Here is a 19,958-nt window from a genome sequence, read left to right on the forward strand (position 1 = left end):
TTGATATAGAAATATTACAAGATTTGACAGTCAACTTTATAGTATAATTTACAATTATATTTGCCATATGAAAGAATTCTATAATTTTAATTAATTTTAAATAGAATTCCAATATTTTAAGAAAAACAATGTTAGTTTGTTAGTCCATAACCATGAAGAGTTAAGAGTTTTTTTTTTAAATACTTTTACTAAGAATGTAAATTAAAAGTAATCGGGTTTTCATATCTGATTTTTTTATATTGCAAAATTCTGCAATTTTATGAAAATTAGAAAATAGCAGTTTATCAATAATAGTAAGGAGAGCTAAAAAATATTTTGGAAAATAGTTTAAAGAGATCATATTATTAATTTAATGTTGTGCTTGCTATCGTATATTTAATTTTATACATATTTCAAGTATTTTGGATTCAACACCCAATTTATTTTTCATCGGTGCCTTTAATTTTCCTTATTCATGTTACTGGAGATAAGCCCCAGTATAAACTAGTGAAATTTAAAAAAATAGTTGATGTTAGATCTAACATAATATTCGTTTATTACTTGACAAAGATTAATAAATAAATCTATATTGTAATAAGATTATATTTTTAGATTTGTTTACCTGTAAAAAAAATTAATTTCGCTAATTTTCTCACTTCATGATAATTTTTGAAAACACTACTACCCATTCGAACGTAAATCGGTTTTTAATTTTCCGGGTTCAGATGTAGGAAAGTAAGGTAAAAAATTAGTCTATAAATTTAAATTTAGGCTTTAATTTACATATTATTAATATACGTCTGTAAAACATTAAATCTTGAAACTAATAAATTCATTATTTAGGTCTGTAACTTATTAAGTACTTAAAAAGATTTTGAGTTGAACTGTACTTTTATCGGCTTACAAGAAGTTTAACTTTTCCTAACCAGGAAGGCATCTCAAGTAACTGAGACTGCGTTTAAATCGTTTCTAACTGCTGATTGCAGTTGCTGTTGTAACGTACGTTTAACGATGTTGTCTGTAAACTTGTCCTTTTAAACTGCTAACGATATTAAGTTACTATCACTAAACACTCTCAATCTCTTCCTGAATTTAGTCTATATATATATTTTGACTATATATATTTATATATATACTGAATAATTGCTTTACGTTAATTAAAATAAAGTCAAACAAATTTTATTCCTGGCGTATTAGATGTTTAATCTTATACAAGATTAGATGCCTAATATTATAGCAGTCCTTTACCTTATAGCAGGCTTTATATTATTATACCTTCACTTGTAAAAGAGTGATGTGGTTTGATGAAATTGGGCCATTTAACTATCTCGATTTTATCATCAGAAATTATGATACGGTAAAATATCTCAACAGCAGCATGAGACAACTAAATAATAATTATTTTGATTTATTTTTCATATCAAGAACGAATAAATTACTTACCGAAAATTAGTCCTTCTAGAGGATCTCAAGGTACGCAGGACAGATGCTTTGACTGAGGTCATACTAATCTCCCCTCTCTAGGTCAGAGCAAACCTAGACATTTGAATGACCATTCCGATAATCATGTGAATATTTATTCTTATATTCACCTCCAGTCGTTTGCAGAGGTAGTGATGCATAACAACCACGGTGATTCTATTACAGAAGATAAATTTCAGAAGCTGACGTCTAGCATTATAACTAATAAATTGATCTGTTCATGAAAGTGATGTCTAAGATCTTTTAATAAGGAAGTATTTGAAAATAGCGTCATGAACATCAATAGTATTATGTACCGAAGAGAAAAACTGTAGACCTTGATTTTTACCGATCTATTATATGTTATCCTTGTCTCCGAAATTCACTTTACTGATCGCAACTATTTGAATATTTGAGGTTATTCAAGGTACACGACTAACCATCCAAATGGTAGGGCGCATGGGATACTGCAATTATCCCATGCGCCCTATTAATATACGATTGTTTATCAACAATTTTGTTGATAAAAATAGATGAAGGCATAATCAGCTCCCACCGTTTAGCACCATCCACATTCAAGCAACTTCAGTTGAGATATTGGACTGGCTTTGGTCTCTAAGGCTGTAAGCAATCTACAATATCTCTTAACATGCAGTTATAGATAACACAATCTGTGAGTACTTTAACACACTGAGTTGCCGGTTTATTGCAGGTGGAACCTGGAATAGAAAACGTATATAGTTTGATCTCGACTCATATAACTGCTCGTGGAAGGGCCTTAAAGGAGTTTATCGAGAGGATGCAGCTCAACGTTATCTCTGGATTACGTGCAACTTACTGGCCATCAAATCTAACAGAAGTTCTGAATTGTTAGACTTTTTTTATCCGCTTCAGTGTTTCCTGCTTTTACATTGACATGAGGAATGACTATGATTCCATATCCGACTACTCATTTGTTCTCCTATTAGCATAATGGTTATAAAGAAGAAAAATTCCCGCATCCTTGATAATAATAGGATCGAATGGGAGTCCTATCGATGATGGATAAAGATGAGTTACATATGGATAAACCATTGAAATCGATGATGTGACACAATCTTTGACCTTAATCATACAGCTGGCGGCAAGGCGCTCGACACTCGGGAAGAGACATAGGGGCGAGAAGGCAAAGATTACCTTAGGGAGGTAATCTCCCTATATCCCTGATTCTTCTCACTAAGAGAAGAATTGAGATGGCAATGTACAGGAGACCTGAAGATAGGACAGCTCTGAACAGGACTGCAGACAGTTAGTCAATCAAAAATAAATGGTTCAGGAGTTACTTGAAAATATTTTTCCTGTTTGTAGCGACAGCGGCTGTTGCTTGTTTGCTGATGAGGAAGAAGTTATTGATTTCTTCAATAGCCCGATCCCTTTGTGTCTCCCTATAAGATCGTATCATCTGAAGAGATATAATTGGAATTCAGGAGAAAAGAAAATTTAAAAAACTCTCCCAGACTTGACTAATTACTTTCAAGATATTATTTATGTTGCCGTCTAAAGCTACACTTTTCATAATTTACCTTTTTAATAAAATCCTTCGAACAATATATTTTCGGTCAGAATGGAAAATATTACATATAAAAATGGTCTTGAAACTAGGTAAACCTATGCAGGACCTTCTTACAGACGTATAAGCTTATTTCCGACTCTTTTTAAGATCTTTAAGAGGCTCTTCCTTCGAAGATTATGGCCTATTTTAGAAAGCAAAAGTGTTACACCCAACGATCAGTTTGGCTTCAGAAGTGGTCATTCAACTATCGAAGTAACGCAAAGAATTATTAGTGTTATCATTAGAAATCTGATTTGGACCTATGGAATTCAGCTATGGGGTACAACATGTAACAGCAACGTCGAGGCCATCTAGCGATTCCAGAACAAAATACTCTGGAACAAAACGGAACCGCCGTGTTTCGTGAGGATTGAGAGACAAGAGTATCTGTGCATCCCGTACTTTCGTGATGAGATTTAACGCCAACTCGAAATATATGTGTAAGCTAAGTAAACTGAGAACCATTTTGCTGTAAATTTATTAGACAATAGCGGTGCTGTTGATCAACTGAAAAGGTTCCATATGTTGGACATAGGCGATACAACCAGATGACTAAGATGATAAGTCTGTCAACTAGGATAATATCAAAATAAGATGATAATGGGTTTAATGATAAAATTATTGTATTTCATTGAATTATTATCTCATTTATCTATTGTTTTATGGTATTTTTGCAGTTATTATTTTGTTTATCTATTGTTTCATTGTCTTATTGTATTTTCTAGTTATTTATTGTATTTTACTATTATTTTTTGTAATTTATTTACATACTTTTTAAATGTTTATTGAAATTTTCACATACGTAATGCATATTAACAGTTATTTGTATTCTTTGAGGAGTATCATGTTCCTCCTTTACGTAATAGCTTATTAAATAATTTGCTTACGGTTCCACGTAGGAGGAAACAATTGTAAATAAAACATTATAGCAAAAAAGGGGGGGGGGGAATTTATACAACATATTTATTTGGTGGGAGTTGTACTAATAATACGTATTAATCTACAACCAAAAGTAAATTTTTTCAAGTACGTTGTTCAGAACGCTACATTTATACATATATATATATTTGTAATTCTATTTGATACAAATTAAAACATATTTTCTAACCTCTCTAATTTTGACTCTGTTCACATACCACACAAATACTTATGAATCTATTTTTACAAACTTTCAGCTTTTATATTTTTTTATGTTTACACATTTCGAAATTTTGGTTCTACCTCTCCCTTCTAAATTCTTGGAAGTCCTTCCTCCTAGAAATATTATGATAAAACATGGTATATTTTACTTCCACATTTTTTACTATGTCATCAGTCAATTGCCTGATTTAAACACTTCCAGCCTCAAACTCGTTATTTCAAATTTATTTATTGTATCTAACATTTTTAATTATATATTTTAATTCTCACCGCTATCTCTCCCTACTACTTTTATCTTTTACATTCCTTCACCATTGAACTAACTGGTCTCTGATTCCTCTACATATAATCGCATATATCAACTTAGTATTCTTTTCTGGTAAAAGTTTTCCATAGAAATCTTTTCCCACTCATTAAGACTTTATTTTGAACCTTAGATGACAGTACATTTAAAAGTCGTCGATTTTTTGTTTTCTTCTGACCATGTTTTCCTAACGTACAATCCTACACCTCATAAAGATATTAAAAAATAAATTCTAATTCTTAATTGGAAATAATGATACGAGTTATTTTTTATAAGCTTTTATTTAACTTGCCTTAGTTATAATCAAATCTTGCAAATGCTATATCTTTTGATCTATGGTATGAAAATCAATGAAATTTGGTACACGTATGTAACTTCGATGACAACATAGCACTACGGTGTCGGAATTTGATATGACCCACCTCCACGCCCCCCGCGATGCCCCTACGCTAAATTCATGCTCAAGATGAAAATTTTCATTTCTCATGAACTATCGTCTGAAAATGATTGAAATTTGTACACGTATGTAATTTAGATGTGTAAAAATATTTTTTTTTACTTTTTAGTCTTAATAAACAAACAAACTTGAACAAACAATAATATTCAGATATAAATATTATTAAGAATATTTTTTTTGAATGTAAAAAGTTTATTGTTCATTAAGACTAAAAAGTAAAAAATAAAAATAAAAATACAAAAATAAATTACAAAAATATATTTGATTACATATAAAAAATTATTTTATAAAAACGCTTTTATTTAACTAATATTAATATTCACATTAATAAAAAAAAGGAAACAAATTAGAAAAACCCTCTAAAAAGTAAAAAATAAGAATTAAATCAAATTTAGAATTTTAAACAAAAAAATATAATATATAACAAATATAAAATTGCACTGAAAAGTAAAAAATAAATTATATAAATATCTAATAAATAAAAAATAAATAAATGTAATAATTATTAAATTTTAAAATTAGTAGTAATGAAAATATTTAGTTCGTAAATAAATTTTTATTTCGTTGTAGGAAGTAAAGAAAGTATTGTGATCGCGAAAAATATCGGTTTTCAGATTTTAATGGAAATATCCATTTTGACCATCCCTGAATCCATTTTGACTAGTTTCGGCGTGACGTCTGTACCTTCATACGTGTGTACCTTGCACAAATCAAAAACGATTAGCTGTAGAATATTGAAATTTTAAATTTAGGACTCTTGTAACATCTAGTTGTGTACCTTCTCTTTTGATTGCAATCGACTGAACCAAAAGTGTTCAAAATAGCTCAAATTTTAAAAACATTTGCATTTTGGCCTTTTTTTTAACTACAGTAATAAGCCCTTGTTTGAGAGCTTTTCAACGATATATCATAAGTGGTCTTTGGTTTCAGAGTTATAACCAAATAAAATTTTAATTAATGAAATATTTGAATCTTGTGTGAAGGCACATCGGTTCGAACCAGACTTCATCTTCTTCCTTTTGTAATTTTTTTTTTGAATGTGAATATATTGATTAATCAATAATTAATTATTAACCTTTGATTATAAAAAGATTTTTATTTATTTAATTTAATAATAACAATAAAAAAAAGTAAAAATATCTGAAGTTATTAATGAAATAAAATTTTATATATTTTTCATTTTAAAGAAATGTGTATATGATATTTAATAAGTGTACAAGGAAGACATGTGGTGTCCATATCAGATTTTTAAAACTTTATTTCTTAGAAAATAAAATTCTGTGATTTTGTTATGTAATGTTCATTTATGTTATTAACTTACGGCTTTTCTTCTTTGTTACATTTCAGTATCTTTCATTTATGAAAGGAGAAGCATTTTAGAACAAATTTCTTATTATATTTAATTTTTTTCCAGTGAAAATTCATACATACGCTATATCTTTAAACTTATTGTATTTTACTTTCACTGAATAGTACAACATCACCAGATAATTTTAAATCTGAACGTTTTCTCAATAACTTTTTATACTTACACGTATATATTTATGTGGAAACTGTTCTGATTAAAAACTAAAATAAATAAATCACATATACTGATCCTAATACTTGCGCAACATTGATACAAGTACGTAGTTGTTTTTAAAAAATAGAAAAGTAACTGGGTCAATATGTTGTATATAGACAATACTATAGTTCTAAAAAAGCACCAATAAAAAATTGTTAACACCATAATTAAAATACGTATAACCTTTTCATTGTTCTGCAATCATAATGATTAAAGTTGAACCCATTTCTTATCCATCACAAGGTAGTAATACATACACATACTTACTATACATACATTATGAAACAGGAAAAAAGGAAACTTTATGTAATATTTGTTGATGAAAAATTTGTCAAAATAAAATCAGAATTTTAATTTGACAGTATTGAACTGATGTTTACTTTTCCAATTTATTAATTTAATTCTCTTTTCATTATTTTCATTTTAAATGTAGCGCTTTCACAGCGTGTACTAGTTTCAAGCCTTATCAGACTGTTAGTAGCCATATATTTCTCCCTAATAGAATTTAATTTAATTTTTATAGTTTTTTATTATCTCACCATATCAACTTTATTATTAAGTATTTAATTTTTTCATAAGATTAGAAACATTATTCAATCCTCGACTCAGATTTACAATATGAAATTATTTTCTTTGTACAAATAATCCAAAATATTGTTGTTTTTTTTTTTGTGAGATTTTTCTTTTTTTTAACTTTGCATATGTTGCTTTAGAATGGAGTACTTTAATGTAGGGTTGATTATGTTTTAATTCAACCACGTACGGTAGAGTATTATATGCAAACATTGCGAGAAATTCTACTCCACTTCGAACTTCTTTCTGCCTTTCTCGATAATAATTGAATGTTTTTAAAAGATTCCGTTTTTCCGAATAGAATAAAAATTAAAAAAGGGGTTTTATGATCTGGTCGTTATTTATTTGAATACGACTCCTGGTAGAGCTTTGTCGCTCAATAACACTATAATTCATGGTAATAGCCACATCATTCATGATTTATGACAGCTCTATCATAAATCAAAATAACTTGTCCTCCATGTTTGGTAATTTAACATAAATTTACTGATTGCTTGTTGTGTAATATTTACCTGCTATTTTAAAACTGTAATTAAATATTTATGAACAGATTATTACATAGAAGTAAATTCACGGGTTAAAATTTATAGATTTAAATTACAGCAAAAAAAATATCATTACTTACTTGTATTATCATTTAATAACAATTATATTTTTTGTGGAAGTAATAGGTATTTTTATAAACTGAATTTTTTACAGTTCGGGTAGTCAGTTTAATGACCTCACCAAAATTTGGCTATTTAAAATCGTACTTTCACCAAATGTGCATTACTATTATTACATTTTAACAATTTAATTAATTATAAAAAATTAAAAAGAAGATAAAATACCGAGTTATTAATGATTTATAAAATAACATGACCGGAATTTGGAAATTTGAAATCGAATATTTCCCCATTTTTCTTTTTTTTTTTAAATGTCTGTTTAAACAAATTATTTCCAATCTTATATAAGTATCTCAATCCGTTTTTGAAATAAGTAGTTTTCTATAAAAATTTACAAAAAGACAGATAGAAAAAGGCGTTACCGGATTTATGCAAATAAGAATTCTTATTTATATTTTATGTAAGGATTTCAAACTTCTCGTGTAGGGTTACATCGGTATAATCTTTACATTGTACACAGAATCGCTGTTACGGAAGTTGTTAAGTATACGAAATTCAGTATTGTTTAATTGGATTTAGAAACAATGCTGCTTAGTCGTTGGATATCCACCTCAGATTGCTAACCAGCAATTATCTTGAGCGCAAATGGAAACCTCTTAATAGTAATTGTGGATAATAACAATAATAATAATCGTCTATTTGTTAAAGTATCTACTTGTTTGTTACTTAAAATATATTTAATTTATTATAAACGGAGTTATTTCATTTTATTTTCATAATACACATAGGAAAGAAATTGAAGGCTGATAAGGACTATAACTTTACATAGAAACTTGTTTTTTGTATGAAGTTTAATCTTTTATCATTAACTCCATTTTTTTAATATCCTAAAATAAAACATATATGACTAACGTTTCTTGCACGTTAATATTAAAAAAAAATAATGTTTCAATTTAAACTAAATTCAAAGAATCGTTTTTTACTATGTTGTATGTACGTGTGTGTGTGTGTGTGTGTGTGTGTGTGTGTGTGTGTGTGTGTGTGTGTGTGTGTGTGTGTGTGTGTGCGCGTGAGTACTATGTTAAATGATGGAAGCGGGTTGCATGAAGTAGGAAAATTACTGAAATAGAGAGATGAAAGGGTACAGTATTCATGTAAGAGAACAGAACAGGGTCGAATGTTAAATGAGAACTTATTTCAATTACTCGTAATTCTACAGATACAGAGTGTCGGTAGAGTAAGGTTGACTGTTTAGTGGGTGGTGAAATTGTAGTGTGATGTATAAAGAGGAGGATGAAGACAGTTGGAATGGGCAAAAAGCTGCAAAAGCTCAACGTGCGCTGAAGGGAACGCAAAACTGACACATTCCACTCTTCACCACTTCACACCGTCATCTGTATACCCCTCACATGCTCACTTCTCTTTTCCCTTTCCTCTTTTAATATTTATATCTCTATTTCTCTCATTCATTTCCCCTCTTTTTTAAACCTTTATCTTCACAATCCGTCAGTATTTGACGTTACTTTATGCCGTATAGTACATGCAATGCTTTTAAATGTGTTCGTATATAGTTTGTGTGCATGTGTACTTCTAGCGTTGAATTAGTTGACTATGTTGAAACGAGTATGTAAAACAAAATAACGGTTAATTTTAGTCGGTTCGGTGGAAAACCATTCGTAATCTATTTTTGAATGTTAACTTATGCATAACGTTATGAATTTAATGACAGATTTATTTTATTACATTTTATGCGAGCAAGAGTAATAGAATTTTATGGTTCCAACATAGCCTACAAATATTAAATTATGTTATCCATAATTTTCCTTTTTCGCTTAACTTTTATTTTCATTTAATGTTTTTAGATCGGTTGAGCATCCAAAATTTTTGGTCCCTAAACGATCAGAAAAATGTGATGACATCATTATCAGCTGCTATTAGGTAATATTACATGTTATCTATTTAAATGATTTTGATCGGCTTTAAATAACATAATACATGTATAATTTTTACCAGGTGTATTATTATGCCTGATCTTAGGTAAAAAATTATTAACTCTGAATAGTATCTTAACTGACAGTCATTTGTACAATCAACTAAGTAATTGTAAATGCTATAACTTTCTATTTGTTTTTTTTTTTAGGATAACACGGGAATCTTTCGAAAATTGCGCTTTCTTTTGATAATTGTCACATTGGTAAGTAGATATCTTATATATATGATATAATGTAGCACTACAAAGATTATTAATAATATCTACTTCTAGATTGTATATTGTAAAACTCTTATTTTATAATTTTGATTAATGTAAATCTGTTTAAACTAAGCCTGTATAAAATCAAAAATTTATATTAAAATTAAATGTAATCAGCCAATCTCCGTGGCCCTGTAGGTAACTTTTCGATATTCGTGTGGAGGATCCAGGTTCGTATCCCGGTAAGCCATCTTTTCATAGGCTACCAATTTCCACTGGGCTAATGACTATAGCTGTTTTTTCATAACAATAAAATAAAATCTAATCAGATTTATGAATTTTCTTGTTATATTTTACGTCTTATAAATTACCAATCTTTCCTTAATTGTATGTGAAAAATGATAACCTATACCAATTATAAATTATATTTCTTATCTAAAAATAAAATAATTTCTCATCTTGGTTTTTCAATGATTTTATCTTCACCGATTTATTTTTACAGGTCTTAAACTTTTTATTATTTTAATATTGTGTCATTTTATTTCAGTTTTTCTCTTGAGAAAACATTACGTAGTTGCTGGATGTGTTTTTTTTTTTTTAATGATGTGAGTAAATGAAAAAGCTTTGATTTCATATATATTTCAGTATACATTTGTTAATGTATTACTTGAAATCATTTTACTGTAAGATTGATAACTTTCCAGTAGATTGTTAAAGTATTTTAAATACGCTTTGAAGCTTAATACGGTTAAAAGTGTATAGTAGAATGAAATATAATTAGTGATTTTACAACCAGTTGAGATTTCTTAAAACCTTTTTCTTATTTTTACATTCCAAACTATTTTTTGATCATACAGTACAGGTAAAGCAAAGAAACAATCGGGTCAAATTTTGTAAATCAGAATTTTTTTTACTTAGACAAATTGAAAAGGAACTTTTATCATTTACGAAAATAATAATAATACGATTCTCTTATTAACTAAAAAAATCTGTTTTGTTTTTTAAAAATTAAAATCTATCAATTACATCTGTTTTGAGGGAAGAAATATTTTATAATAAAAGCCATTTATAATAAAAGCCAATTACTACAGTCCAGTTGTAATTTGAAATTTTAATTTTCATTATAATGAAATAATATTAACCTGAAAAGTAGGAAATAGATTTTTGAAGTACTTAAATGTGTAGGAAAATCCAAACTAGGATGTTGATATAAGTATCGCCTGGTTATTCAATTAGTGCAATTTTTTCAATAACGACATTTGATGTGTCACTTGTGTCCAGATCTTCAGTTCTAAACTATTCTTTAGAGAAGAAAATAATTTCAATTAATTTTTACCATTATGCACAAATAAAGAAATTATTTACAATCAAAATTTTTTCGCATGACACTTTTTGGTACAGACCGAATGTTTATGGAAATATCAAATAAGAAGTTTTTTTTTAAAATTATAACAGAACTGTGACTTCTAAACAAAAATCCACATTTAATAATTTTATTGACATTTTTGCAGTATTTAAATAGGAATTTTCGCCTCTGATGGATGATTCATTTGTAATTAAGGTTAAATAAAAAAATAAAGAATTTTAGATTACACAAAAAAAAAACCATGGATTTTACAAAAACTTTTTTAGTGATTGCACAACTTTTACTTGAAATGTGTGATACTATTTTCCTAATGATAGTATATTTTAAGGTAATGTTGCCCCTGATTTTATATACCTTCGCAAAGTTTCTTTTTTAGACATATCTTACAATAACTTGCGATGAAAACCAATTTTATGTACACTTTGAAGTACTGTGATCGATTTTTAGTATCATTTGTTAAATGATAATTTAAGTTTATTTATTTCATTAATTATATTATTAATCTGGAGTGTTGTTCATTCATGTTTTTTTGTTTTGTAATTATTTTAATAATTACAGTTTTATTTTGTTCATGATATAATTTTCGTTGGCTAACGCAAGGATAGCAATCAAAATAAATAGTAAGTCTATAATGAAATTGAGTGATGGCATACGTAGTGTATGTTATTGTATTATTTTTATTTTTAGAAAAAGGAAAAAAAATATTTGATTTGCTCATTTACTTTATCTAGTCTTTAAAAGAAAGAACAAATAATTCTCTTATTAGACTTTCTTGAAAAACTATTTGTATTTATTACTGTACAAACCTTTAAAAAATTTATAAGGAAAATTTAAATATGTAATATTAAGTAAGATATTACTTTCTTCTCTTTGTAATATTAAATGCTATTTTTTACAAGTCTGTGGGTGACTCTGCTACGTCTGAAAATAACTAACTTTTTTCTATTTGAAAGGTTTTAAATTCTGTATAATTAATAGTCACTATTAATTTAACTTTTTCAGAGAATTATAACTGGTTAATTAATATAGATAAAATTAATCGAACAACTTTAAGTGAAGAAAAGTTTTGTTAGCACTTTGTTCAAATTTGAAGGTGATCAAAATAAATTACATGTTCGAAGTTGAAAATTTTATTACTTTAGCATTTAACTCATATATATTTTATAACTTCGATTTAATTTAACTTTTTAATGACTACAACTGCACGATTCTAAAACCTTACATTTTATTTTGTTTTACGATTTATATTTCTTTAACATGTAAGTTATTGAAACTTACCGTGAAATTCAGTCGGTTTTATTTGATTGAAATATATATATCAGTAGTTAAATCAAAAAATAATAAAAATATTAATAAATAAAAACGTTCAATACAATTGACAACGTTTTGAAGGTCATACTACCATCAAGGACAAAAGTACATCGATGCAGCATACTAATTTTTTTTTATGTTTTTCTTATTTTATTTATCCGTATCGTTCATAAAATTTGATTCCATAATAATCTACCGATTCTGCAGCGGTTACGTTATGGGTTCGGTTTAATGTTGCTCACTCTGTATATAAGAAAATCATGTTGTGAGTGATTCATAATCAACGCCCAGCATAAACTACTAAACATAAATTCATGAATATTTGTGAACACGTTCTTCTTACAGTGTAAGTACACAGTAAGAAATAGCTCTTTAAAATATCGAGTTAAATAGATTAAAATGGAGTAACAATGAAATTTAACTTTTTTTTTTTTTTTAATTTTTCGGTAACAAATGAAGATATCAATTTGACGTTTGGGTATGTAATCTTCATGTAAATATCTAAAAATTAATTTCTAGATTTTTTTAAATTCCGAGTTTAAAAGGCTAAAATGGGGTAACATTAAATTTTAATACTTTTGTAATTTCTCTATAACGAATGAAGATATACCCTTGATTTTTTATGTGTTTAATCTTCATTTGAATGAAGATTACATAAAACCAGTTCTACATTTTTTTTGCAATTCGACCTTGAAAGGGGTGAAGAAGTTTAAATATTTTCGAATAATGATTGCAAATTTTTCCCCATTTTTCAGTAAACTAAACGAGATATTCACTCGATTTGCCCTTGCAAATTTCTTCAGATAAATTTCTAGAAATAATTTTTGTGTTTAATTGAATTTTAAAGGGCAAGATAACAATTTTTTTTTCTTTTTACATTCTTGGCGTTTTATGCAACAGCTATTGAATCAATCTTTATGAAAATTGGTTGACAAACATAAATTTATTTTTGTAATTTACGTAATTCATGTTTGTAATGTTTATGTAATTCAGGTAATTTATGTTTTTAATTCTGATTTTGTATTTCCGCGACTGGAAATCTAAAAACCTATTTAATAATGGGTCCTGTACTGACAAAACTGTTGCTCTGAAGAAATTACAATACACTGAATAGTTTTTATAGATTGAAGAGGTTTTAACTTTTATTTTAATTTTTATGATTTTCACAAGCGTGAGTTTAACGAACACAGAGGGCTGCAGAGACGGGAAGGGCATCCAACATTATCTAACCGGGTCGGGAAAAGCAAGTAGCAGTAGTTTCAGATAGCACGGGTGAACCTGAGTCGGGAATGCTAGTATATATATATATATATATATATAAAATTTATTTATTTAATTAAAATTAAAAAGTTTTCTTTTTCTGTTTTCAATAAATCGAAGAAGGTAACCCAAAAAATGTAGAAAAAAGTATGGCTTCAAATCTGCCCTTATTCCTTATTGGCATTGGTATATGGGGATTTTAAAAACGAAGTAACTGAGTAAAAAGTGTTTTATTACATACAGAGTGTATTAATAAAACTGTAAAAAAATAAAACACCATTATTTAATTCTAATTGTTATGTTCTAATTTTTATTATCTAGTACTTAAAAAGAAATTCTCTTTTTTATAAGAAGAGTGAAAAGTGTTTTTTGTAACAAGCTCTATAAAAATTAAGTCAGATCCATTAAAAAAATAAGGTTCGCAATTATTTCCTTGTTTGGAAAGATTTTTAATAATTAAATAAAACTTAATGAATTAAATTATCTTCATTTCCCACATTCTTAAAAAAAGTTTCGATAATCTCATTTTAAATCAAATCTAATTGTGGGAATTGTTTGACAGTCTTCTTTTATAAAATCATTATCAGTTATCTTACTTCATCGTTAACTGATAATTGTTCCGTTGCTTCCGTTGGTTTGCGATATTACAATGATTGAATACCAAGTTTCATATATGTGGAACATTTGTTATGTTAGTTTGTACCAGTTGAGTTACTTTTGTTTTTGATAAAATCTTATACATATATGTTACTTTAATATTAGATTTTCTTTATATACGTTTGTTTAAATTTCTTTATATCCATTTGGTTATAACTACAAAGTTTTATTTAAAACATTCCAATTAAAGCGACAAAATTTAAAGATTCTATTTAAAAATTAAGAAGTCTTATTTAGAATCTTATAAAGGTAAATCAATGATTTTTCTAAAGTATCGTCATGGATAAATAAGTATAATAAGTATCATCAAAGGTAAGTAACAGTATCATAACAGATTATAAATCAATAATTTATCTACTTAGTATCTAAACCGATTGAAATACTTAGCATCATTTATTTAATTCTAATTGATTCATTGAAATTAATTCATCGTCTACATAAGCTACATACAAATAGTATGGGTTCTAAATAAATAAATAATTTACTAAAAATATATTTGTTGTGCTGATAAAAAATTCGTTTCGTTATAAATAAAACATTAAAGTGATCATTTATTTGGCTTATTCTAATAACTCTAAAAATAATTAGCCAACATGTTGTTACGTAAATAGACTGCAGAATTTCACACTCGGTTGTTATGTGGAGGACGATGGAATTTCATAATTCATTATTATCATTTTAATAAGGAAAAATTCATTTTTTTTTAATAAATTAAAAAACAAACGATAAATTATACTTAAAAACTTCATAAAAATTTATGTATAATTTTTAAATGGTAAATATTATTTATATTTGCATAAATATTGTCCCAAGATGCATATGATCTTTATGAAAAATTATTAAAAAAAATTATAAATATTTATTAATTTTAATTATTACTTTTGATATGTTGTTAAGTGACTTAGCTGATTTTTATTCGTACAAAATTTCTAAAAATAAAAGAAAATTATCTCTAGATAGGCCTCTTTTTCCCCAAGAATAAGCCATATTTCGTCACGGTAATGTGATATATCATAAATTTTTCAGGACGTCTTAAAATATTGTTGATCGGTCTTGTCTGTGTTTTGTTGTTTTTTTTTTTTAAATAGGTTTTTATTTACAAGTTCAGAATTCAATTTTAAAACAATAAAACAAACTATTTTCAATTACTTATAGCAGAAAAATCTTTTTGAAATTGTAATTGTATTCTACTTAACAAAAGTTTTCTATTTAACAGATTGAATTTTCCAACCGAAAATACGGTTGTCAGTTTAGTAATTCACTCACTAAAAGACTTTATGAATATTTTTCCTTTCTTTTTAATAAAATTCCTAGTTTCATTGAGAATAATTTTCCTAAAGCACAAAATGTTGTGATTTTTACAGAGACCATGCATTTCAAAAAATAAAAATGAAATAAAGTAAACACTTACAAAATCTCGTACGTTGTCCTCAGTCTCTTCAAGCAATATTATAATTAATTTTTTAATGTTTTCCTCACTGTTGGTAAAATTAATTAAAACACTTTAACGGATAAAAACAAATTCAGAAGCGAATTTTTTATTTTAAACGAGGGCAAACCTTCTCTCCCAGAAATAGTTAGTCATTTACTCACTAGTAATTTTATCAAAAGACAAAGCGGAATAGAATAAATAAATAAAATTTGAAATAATTCTTGTAGAAATAAATTATTTGGAAAGTTGCCAATCCTTTTTATTAAGATACAAGAAATTCATAAAGAACACTGGAAAATTTAACCCGTCTTGAATAACTGATTGTTTTCTTAGATACAAATGCATTACCATTTCAACAAAATTCATTTTTAATATATTTACCTATTTTTTCGTAAATCGTTAATTAGTAATGAAGTGAAGATTATGAAGGTTTAAAATTTATTTATTTCTAAAATTTAATCCTGCAATTATAAACAACCTTATATCTAAGCAGATTAATCTTCGGCTGTATAATTCACGTTTTGCTCGTTGATTCATCGGTAATGAAATCCTGTTTTTCCTTCATAAGATTACGTTTTTAGAAACAGAGTAGCAACCGAAATTAAATTCAACAGATGACTGGCAGGCAGGTCGAGGTTAACACTCACGCAAGAGTTCATTGTACGTGGCGAGAGGGAATTAAGGGTTGATGGAGAAAGAAGATAGCCTACTGGTGGCAAATATTTCCTACTTTGTTAAGACCACCCTTGTACTTCATACTCCACTCAACCGTACTTTGCAGGGAGGTATCCATTGCTCGCTTTCCGTATTTCATTCCAGTCGACAAATTTTGTTTTCCTTCCTGCAAATATGTTTCTTCTCTTGGTAGAATATATTGCTATACTTCAAAAAATTTTCATTTTCTCACTTTTCTGTAAAGTAGTATTATATAAATTTATCTCATGACTACAAAAAAGAAATGTATTATTAAATAAAAATCTGGGAAATTATTTCTACTCTTCAGTGGCTTAAGATTTGAACACGGAATACTAAAATCAAGGTAATAAATTTATCAAAATATAATGTAATATTTTCAGAGAATTTTATCATGGCTTTTCCAACATAACTGTAATTCTGTTTTTTGAATTATTTAAAAATAAAGATGAAAATAACGCTTCTGGTGAAGCAGTTTGAGTTTCGTTATACCTATCATGGTTGTTTTTTAAAAAAATGAATAATATTTAAAGATTATACGTATTAATACCAAACAAATTACATAAATAATTATCAGATAACTTATAACTACTTTAAGTGACAATAACTTTTGAATCCTATAGAAGACGCGACTGGAAAGTTGAGATTCATTTTTCAATCGATAAAAATCGTGTATCTGTTTTTTAAGCCCCAAAGAGCTCAATAATAAATATATTTTATTCTTAACGATTTGAATACGTAGTTCTGTAAAAAGATTAAGGGAAATTTCTGAGATTTCGAGGGAAAACTTTGAAATGGCAATCATTTCACTGGTTATCAGATGTAAAAGAGAATTATACGTTTGAAAATTATTTATTACCAACCGGAGATCAAACGGAGCAGTTCTGTTCCATTACACATCACTTTAATTTGATAGCGAATCGATTTTAGTTATTAGTTTAGCACACAAGAGGTATTTACATATTTTTAATTTTCTTCGAAATAATGATATTAGGAGAATTTTCAGTATGCTGCTATAAAGGCTTTTTATGTTTTCTTCGGCGTTGAGAGCAATTCACGCCCATTAAGAGCCTTATTTCAGAACCATATGAGTTTTATATAAGGGTGCATGCGAAGCTATAACGTTGTATGCTACACCTATCTTGGTTCATCGAATGAGGTACAAACAGGAATATTTTGTTGAGTCCCCAGCGACTCTTTTTGTTGTCTGTGATTGGTATCTCTAGGATTGTCTCTCGAGAGGCAGTCCTTGTTATTTATGGTATAAAGCCTATTAATATCCTTGCGACTGAGCGCCAATTACGTTATAATGCCAAGAAGGTATGGCTAACTTACCCCTAGGCGCATAAAAGGAATAGACGATCAAGGTATCCATTTGTAGCATGTCAGGTGAATTGAATCGTATGATGTCCGTTACACGTATGGTATTTTTCCTAATGTGAGAAGACTGCAGGTTGTTAGGTAGATTATCCCTCCCAATCGGGATATTACCTACTTCGAAAAACACCGTACCCTTCGGGGTACGGAGTTTTTCGAAGTAGGTTGGCCAATTTGGTTTGATTAATTCAGGCTAGTGTCCGAAGTGTAGGGTTATTGATGATGTGCGCCATATTTTATGTTTAACCCAGGTACGAAGCTGAACGTACTAGAGTAATTAGCTTGTGAGGATCAATTCTGATTTTGATCTGCTAGTTAACTGGAAAACCAAAAGGGAATGGAACAGGTGCTGGCTTCCTGAGATTCCTAGCACTGTGGAGGATGTCTGAGGGAGTATGATGCTGTTATGGATTTAGAGATAGAATAGCAACACGGATGACTAGGGTCCCTGTAAGTGCTTACTTCAAGATATGCTTTAAGCAAGATATTCTTGCTTTATGCTTAAAGCAAGATATGCTTTTGGCATCGAGCCCCGATTAGCTGAGATATTCGCTGTTAGAATGATAATGGATGTGTTGAGAACTCTGTGATGGAGTTGCGGTGCAGCTTTGACCTCACTTCCAAAAGCGGATCAGAGTAGAGAGAGGTAGGGTATGTTTTCCTTAACAGCTTATTAGATTTGTGAAACTTTTTCTTGATTTTTGAGTAAATCAAGAGGACTTAGAGTAAATTGAATTGTAGGACAAAATTGTCGTTGTTGCGATAAACATTTGGTTGGTATAACAGCATTTCTGATGTTTAAAGGACTCAGTCAAGTAATGATCTGAGGGTATAGTTTAATTGAAGTTAGATATAGCAACAGTTTTGTGTGAAACCTTTAGTGTTAGAGGAAGCCGCGAATCTGTTAATGTGATAATTGAAGGAAGAAAGTTATAGTAGGTGGTCGTGTTCGGAGTAAGCCGTACAAAGGCAATAGGAAGTTGTGTAATACACTGGATGGAAATGACTACCAAGGCATTTGCATCGGTGGCATTCTGACAGAGGCCAAATTGATGACCGTGATGGGTTATCAACTTTATAGGGTCTAAAGGACGATCTCCAGTAAATCCCATCAAGGCTAGGAAAGGAAGGGGTGGTGTAGCGATCGGGACTATCATAAGGCGGGTGTATATCCTTAGGAAGTCAGAGTGCGTCTCAGAGGAGACATTTGTGTTTATACGGATTAAATTTTGCATTAAGTAAAGCAATTAATTTCATTCAACATTTCGGGTAAAGTACAGGATCACCATTTTAATTCAAAAATAAACTTTTTGCTAGGGAATGTCGATTGAATCAATTCATTAAACTTTATTTACAAAAACATAAATATTAACTTTAAATATAAATTGTGATTTAAAAATCACAATTTAACGCCTCCGAATGGTTGGTGTTACTTTTTCTAAAGAGAACAATATTATTTTATTAAGGAAAGCAATATTAACTGAACTTAGAAAAATAATTATTTTAATTAGTTTTGCAAATGAAATACATTTGTTATAGGCTTAAAAAATAATAAAATGATTCAACCCTAATTGAAATAATTATTAAATTTAACACTAGTAAGTAAATATACTTTGTATATTAAGTATTTAAAATATAAATACTACCAATCAGGAGAGCGTTTGTAAGATTAATGATGTTCACGATTCCTGTGGTGAATATTTATAGTTCACCGTTTTACTTGCTTAGCAGAATATTACCTGCATTTCAAAAAGCTTTACAAAAAAACATTTAATTTCAAGCCTTTGTGAAATTAATTGTTTTATTTGTATTTACTCTTACTACCGAAAGAAACAACAGCTAGGATAATTATGTTTCTTAATACTAATTTTATTTTACCGGTTTTGAAATTTTGTTTGGAATTTCTAACGATTTCTGCCATAAATTGGTTACTTGAAATATTTACAGAAACCCTTTCGTACTCTCCCTATTTCACACACACGCAATCGCGCGCGGGT

General features: G+C 28.4%; 1 protein-coding gene across 2 annotated transcripts in view; it reads left to right on the forward strand.

Moving 5' to 3' along the window:
- LOC142320960 (zwei Ig domain protein zig-8-like) overlaps positions 1 to 19,958 on the forward strand; it is a 970,121-nt gene that overhangs the window by 641,156 nt on the left and 309,007 nt on the right. Inside the window, exons 1-2 of one of the 2 annotated variants that reach the window (XM_075358948.1) lie at positions 9,202 to 9,612; positions 9,815 to 9,868. The gene's annotated coding sequence lies outside the window, so the exon portion shown is untranslated. Of the gene's footprint in view, positions 1 to 9,201; positions 9,613 to 9,814; positions 9,869 to 19,958 lie in introns of those variants that run through there. The other variant, XM_075358949.1, reaches the window with a different exon arrangement.

Source organism: Lycorma delicatula, chromosome 3 (assembly GCF_047948215.1).
Source record: "Lycorma delicatula isolate Av1 chromosome 3, ASM4794821v1, whole genome shotgun sequence".
In the NCBI taxonomy this organism is placed as follows: Eukaryota; Metazoa; Arthropoda; class Insecta; order Hemiptera; family Fulgoridae; genus Lycorma; species Lycorma delicatula.